The sequence below is a fragment of the Balaenoptera ricei genome, chromosome 12, assembly GCF_028023285.1.
Source record: "Balaenoptera ricei isolate mBalRic1 chromosome 12, mBalRic1.hap2, whole genome shotgun sequence".
Lineage (NCBI taxonomy): Eukaryota > Metazoa > Chordata > Mammalia > Artiodactyla > Balaenopteridae > Balaenoptera > Balaenoptera ricei.
The window spans coordinates 3,194,605-3,203,860 of record NC_082650.1 but is presented as its reverse complement, the minus strand read 5'-3'; positions in this window follow the sequence as shown (position 1 = coordinate 3,203,860).

Genomic DNA, 9,256 nt, shown 5'->3' with positions numbered 1-9,256 from the left:
GGCGATGACGTCTGTAGCCTCGTTGCCAGACAGTCCCCAGGCTGCCGCTGCCGTTCATTGACAGGAGCGGGCGCTCCGACGTCAGCAGCCGGACCTTTGGCAAAGCTGCTCGGGCGGAGACGGCTCCCACCCCCGCACCTGCCAGCCCGCCCGGGGGTGGGGGGGGGGAGGGGGAGTCATGAAATCAAAGTCGCTGGGGAGGGGCGCGGCGAGGCTCCGGGGCTCGAGGAGGAGGGGACTCCGCTCTGCCCTCTTTATCCTGGAGCTCCAGAGTTTATAAATAGCGCTGTCTCCAGCCAGACTCGACCCCTCCGCCGCAGCCCCCGCGGTGCCCCCGCCCCTGCCCCTGTCACTTTGCGCCGGACTCGCTCGGCCGGGAGGGAGGCGCGGAGGGGGCGGGGAAGCAGGGAGTGGAAACAGACGTTGCTTCTCTTCCCTCTTCCCATTCATAGATTCGGCTTGAGTCTTGGGGCCGCCGCTCGGCTCCAGGAGCCGCAGTGAATGGATGGACGCCCGCGCGCGGGGACCACTGGGTGGGCAGGGTGTCGCCCACGCGGGAACATGCCCCCTCTCCTAGGGGCGGGTGGGAGGACCCCAAATGACCATCCTTAAGAGACCCAGGGCCTGCCCTCTCTTGCTCCTCCAACCCCGGGGTTCTTTTCTGCCCCCGCTGGAACGCAAAACGCAGAATCGAGCTGCGCTCGGCCCCAGCACCATGGAGAGCCGGGACGCGGACGCAGCCTGGGCCACTGCGCGGCGGCCGGGACCGTAGCCACAGGGAGGGGAGCGGCCACGTGGCGCAGGGCAGTGGCTGGGGCCGAGGGGGTCACCTCCCTGTGCGCACCCTTGGCTGCACAAGCCGGCGCGCTCTCCCCTCCCGAACCCCAGGGCGCGGCGTGGGGTTAAGGAGGACCGCAGGGCGGGTGCCCCACCCGAGCCCCGCTCGCCGGGGTCGTGGGCGCGCGTCTCCCGCGTGCTGCTGCCGGGAGCTGAGGGATGGCGAGGCCCGCGCCGGCCCGGAGCGGGACGCGGCGCCCCCGTTTGGGAGCTGCCCCCCCCTTCTCGCCCAGGATCCCGCAGGATGGAGTTCTGAGGCGCCCTGCTCCCCGCTGGAGCTTGATGGACGCGCGCGAAAGCTTCCATGGGACCCAGAGCACAGTGCGGCCGAGGGGATCCTGAGCGCCTTTGCTACCCCAGGACCCGCGCGCGCGGTCTGGGTGACAGCAGAAGCCCAGGAGTGTGGAGACCCACCCGCAGAGCCCTTCAGAGCCCGGTTTGGCCCAGCCTATTTGAGAAGCTGCCGATCAGGGGGACTTCTCCCCGTGCGCCTGCCCCCCCGCCCCCGTAAAGGCCACCCCTCCACCTGGGCCCTGGCCCCAGCCCCTCTCGCTACTAGAGGAAACGCCTTCCCAATTCCCTTCGCATCCCCTCCTAAGTGCTCTGCTGGGTCCGTCCCACCACAAGCAGACTGTCCTTTCTCCCATGGGGGAAAAACAAGTCTTGACCACATCTTCTCTGCTGTTCCCACCCGCTTTCTCTCCCCTTTACAACAAACAGCTCCCAGAAGTTGCCCTAGACTCTTGTCTCTGGTTTCTCTCCTCTCATTGGCTCTTGAACCTAGGCCTACAAGACCATCTTAGATGTTCTAGCTCAGCGACTCAGCAAAAGCCCGCTCTCCCCCAGGTCAGCGGTCACCCCCAGCTGCTCAGTGCAAAAGTCAGTTCTTAGCCCTCCCCTCGCCTGACTTCCCCTGACTTCTCTGTGGGGCAGAATCCACGGTTCCCTCCTCCAGTGGACACACCCTTCACTCGGCCTTCAAGACAGCACACTCCCTGGTTTCCATCCTACCTTTCTGGCCATTCCCTCTGGGTCACCTTTGATGAATCTGCATCCCCCCAACTTCTTGATGTTGGAGTGGCCCACGGCCCCCTTATCTTCTCTCACCACCTGCCCCCTTGGTGGTCTCACTCGGCCTCCTGGTTTTAAGTCCTGTCTCAACGCTGAAGACTTTGCATTTATATATTCAGCCCAGACCTCTCCCCTAAATGTTAGACTCATGTCTCACTAGCACCTCCACCTGGGTGTCTAGAAAGCATCGGAAACTTAGGAGGACTAACTGGGTCCTTGATTTTACCCTCACCCCAAACTTGCTCTGCCCACAGTTTTTCCCACCTCTGTAAACAGACATTTCATCCCCACTCCCTGGTACCCAGCCCCACTGGCCGTTTATAGAACCCATTCAGAATTCTGCGTCCGCAGATCCTCTCCAGACCCTTCTTCTGCTAAAGATGCACGGGACTAGCTCTCTTCCTCCTTCTCACATTTACTCTGGGGCCTCCTCGGAGAAGCCTCCAGAGGGCACCTCACTTAAAACTTCAACTCACTTCCTGTCCCCCATCCTTGCTTTACTTTCCTCTTGGTGTTCCTTCTGGTTTACTTATTTGCCTTGTTTATTCTATCTCCCCACTAAAATGCTACCTTCACGAGGACAGGGATTTTTGCTTTGGCTTATAATTGCATTAAAAACTAGACTTAGCCTCACGAAGTTCCTCACCTCACCACACATTCAGGAGATGCTGGATTTGTTTGGTGACAAATAGAAGAAGGTGAGCTTAGAGACTGTCCGGGGGCATTTCTCCACCACAATGGTCCCCAAATAAACTCTCCATCTGAGAGTGTGGGAGCCCCGCCCGAGGCCACTGTTAGGCCTCTGGGTGACTCTATTCTCTCCCCACTCACTTTCTTATTCCATTGCTTCTTTCTCTTTTTTTTCTCCCTGTTGGCCTTTTCTTTCCTGCCCAAGCCTTAAGGCTGCCATAGGCCACAAGGAGGTAAAGGGGAGCCGAGCTGCTCTGGGTCCTCAGAGACCACAATCCTTCCCTTCAGCCCTGTTTTAGTGTTCACACCCCTTCTCATCCAGCAAGTAAATATCCTGAAACTGTAGAATGTCCACTCTATGTGCCAAACATCATATTCATTCAGCAGCCACTGAGCTCTAGGGGCCAAAGCTTGAAGGCCCAGATCTGCCCCCAGGCTCTCTGATGGGGGAGGGGAAGGGGCACAGAAGGGGCCCCGGGCTGTGTGCTGTGCAGGAGGTGGCCTTGCAGGCTGGCAGGGGCCCCGCCCAGGAGGCCGGCCGGGGCCAGAGGCAGGAGAGAGCGAGGGTTTGGAAGGCCCAGTGCTCCAGGGTCAGGCCACGCTAAGGAGCTGGAGGTGTATTCTGAAGGCCTGGATGGGTTTTCAGAAAGGAATGAAATAAAGTCCTATGTGTGTCAGGAAGACAACTGGGGAGCGGTGGAGAGGGGGTGAGACCAGAGACAGGGCGAGCAGCTGAGAGGCTGTTTCACGGATACGGAGTTGAAGGAGGGGGCAGAGCTGGCCGTGTGGGTGAGAGGATGTAGGAGGTGAGGAAGACGGAAGTGGTTCTAGAATGCACACATGGTGGCCCATCTTCTGAAGTAGGATCTGAAAATTAAGCCGAACTGTGCTGAGGATTCCAGGGAGACTGACGTCAAGGAGCAGACAGGTCGGCTCCACTGGCTGCTACAAATAAGTTCTGTTTAAGATCTGTCACCCACCTTGCACATCTGGAAGCTCCACGTTACCTGCCAGCCTGAGCAGAGGGGGTTGGAGGGGCTCAGGTGAAGACTCACGGGAGACTGGTGTATAAGCCAGGCCACCTCGTTCATCCCAGGGAGGTGAGTCTGTGAAGGCTGGGCTTCCCTCTTCCTTTCTCCTGGCCACCCCTTCCCACGAACACATCGGATTACAGGACACTATATGGGCTTCAAGGCCACTTCGTCTAAGCTGTGGAAAGGGGTAATGAACCGGTGGTGCCGGCCAGCGCAAGTCACATGGGCTCTGAGGGGGACTCCCTCAGAGACTGCAGTCAGGATGTCCCGACTGTGACCTGGCTTCCTCGGGGCGCCCTCCACATTTCTGCTTCCAAAATGACTGTTCTCCTCCCGAGACCTTGAGGAGAGCCATCAGAATAAAAGGCTCTGTGGGAGCCTGGGGCTTCTCCTGACACCTGTGACGCTCAGCTTGCGAGTGGAGCTGCGTCCCACGGAGACTTTCCATTCCCCTGGTTCTTGGAAGAGCATTTCCAGGTTCTTCTCATTCCGAGAAGAAGTGAGATCTTTGGATAATGGAGTGTTAATTCTCACCTCCTCCAAGAACGGTCTGGAGAAAACAAGCAAAATCAGAGTAGGCTTCGTGACAAAGTGGCCTGCTTGGCGAGCACGGGTGGGATCTCTGGTCCAACCAGCTGAGCACAAGCATTTCTGTGCCTGGAAGAATTTCTAAGTTGTGGGAAATGATTTTCAAACGGATATTGCAGATGTAGAAAGTCTGAAAGTAGCTTATTTAACACTGTGAATGGGTTAAATAGAGTCTAATCACTGATTTGCAGAGCTGGAAGGAACATTCAATTAACTAATGAGACGAATCCCCTAGCCCCGAAATGCTGTGCTATAAATGAGGAAAATGAGGGTAAATAATGTGACACAGCCAGATAGTAGTGGAGCTCTGAGTAGGCTCTTTTTTTAAAGGAAGGACAATATAGCTGTGGATTGTGTTCAGATTTTTAAACCGAGCATTTAAATGCAGAAACTTTAGTTATGTCATATCTGTTCCATAAGTAGCGTGGCTTAATTATCCTAAATATTTCATCTATTTAAATTTCATCATTCATGTTTTTTAGACTTATACTTGGATATAACTTGAAATTTACAGAAAACTTGCAAGAATAAAAATGGTACAAGGCACCTCCATGCACCTATTACTCAGACTCTCCTCTTGTGAACTCTTACCCCCATGTTCCGTGTCACTTGCATGCCCTCTACTTTTCTAATCAGTTAAGAGTGAGTTGTACCTCTTGGTCCTTTACCACCCAAATACTTCAGTGTGTATTTCCTAAAAATAAGAATATTTTCTTATATAAACACAGCACTGTAGTCAACTTCAGTCAATGAACATTACTGATAGAGTACTTTTATCTCAACTCCATCCATATTCCAGTTTTTTCCATTGATCCAATGTCTTTTAGACACGTCCTCCCCTCCAGAGCAGAAAGCTGTCTAGGGGCAAGGATTTCATTTAATTGCTCTGTTCTCAGATCCTCTCAATCTGGACCCTTTCCTGAACCGTTCTTTGTCTTTTATGACACAGACATTTTGGAAGACTATAGATATCCCCTCCCCCCATTTCTGAATAAACCATTTCTCAGTGTGGGTTAGTTAGATGTTCCATCAGGACTGGATTCAGGTTATGCGTTCTCAGCTGGAACGCTACAGAGAGGAGGCTGTGTCTTTCTCAGAATAGCATGTCGGAGGCTCTGACGTCCACCCGGTTCTCACTGGGGGTCTGAATCCTGATGGGGTTCTTGTTTGATGTCTCCACTGTGTAATCACTCTTTTTGTTTCACTTGCAACTAATAAGCAGTCTGTGCAGAGACACGTGAAGATCTGGCTAATATTCTGCCCCAAATCGGCTTCAACTGAGGGTTCCAACTTGGTCCACTCCTGCTTCTTTAGCGTTGGAACTCAGCACACCCTCTACTTTCACTCATCAGCCATGGGGTGGGAAAGAACCCTCGCTCTTCCCTCATTCACTACTTTATGTATCTACTTATTAGTGATGTTGCGAGGATTAAAGTGTCCAGGACTCACAAATTCCTAGGTCTAATGATTTATAATTCATCTTTGCATGCAATTATTTTGCCATATTTGGTCCATAAAAGGACCAGTGAGAGTCCTGTAAGCTGGCTCCTGCCCACACGAAATGCCCTATCATTTTCTGAGCTTTTCCCTGCTTTTGGCACAGTAAAATGTTACAGACCCATCTTGTACCTTCCTTGCCCCAGCCTGGAATCAGCCATTCCTCCAAGGAACGCTGGTCCTTGTAGTGGTATTAGAGACCAAGATCTGGGTACCAAGGTTGCTCACTGCTAGTGGGGTGTCCTTTCTTCTTGACCCTTGCAGCAGACAGATCTAGGCAATTAGTGAGCGCGCACACACACACACACACACACAAATATATGCACATGCACACATACATAGACAAACATATGTGTGCACATATACATGCATTTACATATTTCAGGAGTCTTTCTTGCCTTCTCAGGGCATCTGTGTATGTCCCTTTATCACAGTGAGGGCCCTCCTGCCCCCACGCTAACCACATCAACGTGTTTTGTTACTTGCTCAATGCCATAATGTGTCTGAAAGTTTCCTAATTGCTTTGCCCTCACCCCTGCAACAAAAACAACTAAAGGAGGTCAAGATTCGTTTTCCATTCTCCCCCCAGCACCTCTCACTACATGGTACAAAATCCAGATGATCTAGAAATTACACTTTGTTCGGAAGTTGTCAGTTTGTTCTGTCTTCTGTATTTACTTTCCGTTTCCTTTCCTTTGAAGGATGACAGGATTCCTTTGTTGCATTGCCCTTTCAGGTTCAGGGGTTTCCCCTTCCTGTTCTTATCGATTTAATTTTATTCTCTGAGCATGTATTTTTGAATATGCTTCTGAAAGTCAAAACTATACTTTAAATGCACAGAGAGAAGGCCCCTCCATCTAAATTCTTTCCATTCCATCTCCCCCCACCACCCCCAGGCCTGGCTAGAAACCAATTTCACTGTTTTCTGGTTTATCTCAACTCTGTTTCCTTTTGTAAAGGTGGCAGATATGTTTGTTTTCTTATTTTCTCCACAAAACTTACACTCTATATGCTCTTTTGCAATTTCCTGTTTGTGATTAGTAACATCTCCTGGAAATCACTCCCTATTGTTTTTCAGTATCTTCCTCAGTTTTTAACAGCAGCTCTACTGTGTGCATGTCCTATGCTTGGACAATTAAGCAATCTCCAATACTTTACAATTACAAATAAGTGCAATAAATTACTTTCTGTTTTTACATTTTCATACTTTGGAAGGTATAACTTCAGAGTAAATTCCTTGAAGTGGAATTGCTGGGCTGCAAAGTAAATTTAAACATAGTCTTGTTAGGGGCTTCCCTGGTGGTGCAGTGGCTAAGAATCCGCCTGCCAATGCAGGGGACACGGGTTTGAGCCCTGGTCTGGGAAGATCCCACGTGCTGCAGAGCAGCTAAGCCCGTGCACCACAACTACTGAGCCTGCGCTCTAGAGCCCGCGAGCCACAACTACTGAGCCTGCGCGCCTAGAGCCCGTGCTCCGCAACAAGAGAAGTCACGTGGCAATGAGAAGCCCGCGCGCAGCAACGAAGACCCAATGCAGCCAAAAAATAAAATAAATAAATTAAAAAAAAATAAGTCCCTCATCTGGCAGGAGGAAAGTAAAGAGAAGCTGGAAAGGAGAGAGTACTCAGAATTAGGTTTATGCTAAGGCAACAGGCGGGCATCAAGTGTTTTCAGTAAGGTGACAGGCTCAGATGAGCTTTCTTTTCTCCAAGGTCCAGCTGTTTCCCCTCCCTCTTAACCATCCAAGATGATCTCTGCAAAGTTCTTAGAGAGTAAGCAAAATGCATTATAGTCTCCCTGCCTTGCACCAAAAGCTAGAAGATGAATTAAAAAAATAATAATTTAATTATGGCTGTACTCAGAGGCAGAGACTGTCAGCATCCTCCGAGAGGCAAAGCCAACAGGGGAGATGGGAAACACAGGGCAGGACCGACCGTGGGGGACGGTCCAGAAGTGCCGGCCCAGAGCAGCAGTGGGGGACCAACCGGGAAGCAGAGGGCGTAGCTAAGACCACCCGCAAACCCCACCCTCCCCTGCTGCCCCAGGAACAGAAGTACAGCCCAACACGGGGTGACATATTTCCCGGTCCTCGCCTGCCCTTCGATGTGGCCGCCGCGCTGGGTTCTGTTGAGTAGCTGTAGCAGAAGCCGAGGTGCCGCCCATCCAAGCAGAAGCCCAGGAGGGACCCGGTGGGTGTGTCTGCTCTGGGCTTTCCTTTCCTTGTGGCCCGAATATCTGTGCAACCTTGGAGGCCACGAGCTGCCAGCCTCAGGACCGTGACCCGTGTCTTAGCCTCGAGTGGCTTCATGGTCAGGTCACCCGTTACAGCAGCAGAGCGCTTCTCTCGGACCACTAAGTGCCAGAGGGCAGCAGGCCTGCACCATCCTGGCCCCCACGCAGCACCCACGGCAGCAACCGAACAGCCAGCCTCGTCCATATCCAGGCACGACTGCGCTCAGGGCAGAAAGGGCAGCGCGGTGCTCAGGGTGGTGAGCGGGGCTCAGATCGAAGGACCAGCTGGGTGACTCCCAGCCGGGGAGCATGTCCCATCCACCCACTGCTGGCTACACAATTTGTTGGGCCCCATGCAGAGTGAAAATTCAGGGATTCTTGTTCAAAAACATTCAGAATTTTAAGAAGGTGACAGGCCAGTAATAAACAAGCCTGAGCCCCACCGATGCAAGACCCCCGGTGACTTGAGACACAAGTCACCGGTGGTGCCCTGCATCTACCCTCCCTCTCCACGGAGTCCGTGCCTGGGGACCTGTGTTGCCCAACCCCCCAGCAAGCTGCACACAGGGTGGGTGACTGTCCCCTGGGGTCTCAGCTGCAAAGATGAGCTCCCAGTCAACAACCGCCACTCATTCCAGGGTGCCACGATTGTGCCAGGAGGACTCCCAGGGCTCTAAAACAGGAACAAAGCCACTGAAAAAACAAGCACACAGGAGAACTTCACTTAATTTCTCTCCGGAGAATTGAGCTGTGAGCAAACTGCTTGGTGCCACTGAGTTCACCTAGAGCAATATTCCTTCATATAGAATCAGGAGCCGTCACAGGAGCCTTGGTGTGTCGGGCAGAGTCACGGCCCCAAAGACATCCATAGCCTAGACCCCAGAGCCTGTGACTGTGGCCCCTGACATGGCAAAGAGGACTCTGCAGTGTGACTGGGGCGTGGACCTTGAGATGGGGAGAATAGCAAATCACCCAGCTGGTCCCAGCTCAATTTAATCACCTTTCCCGGCCGTGGGCAGAAGGAGGTGGAGCAAAGGGAGCGTTGCTGCCGGTGAAGACAGTGGAAGGGGCCAGGAGCAGAGGAATGCGGGAAAGGCAAGGACCGGATTCTGCCCTGGAAGCTCCAGAAAGAACGCAGCCCTGCCCACACCTTGCTTTTAGCCCAGTGAGACTGGGTTGGATTTCTGACCTCCAGAACCGGAAGATGATCAATTCATGTTGCTTTAAGCCACCAAATTTGAGTTCATCTTACAGTAGCTGTATGATACTAATACACTTAGGTTAGCAGTGACCGAAAAAGTTGAAATT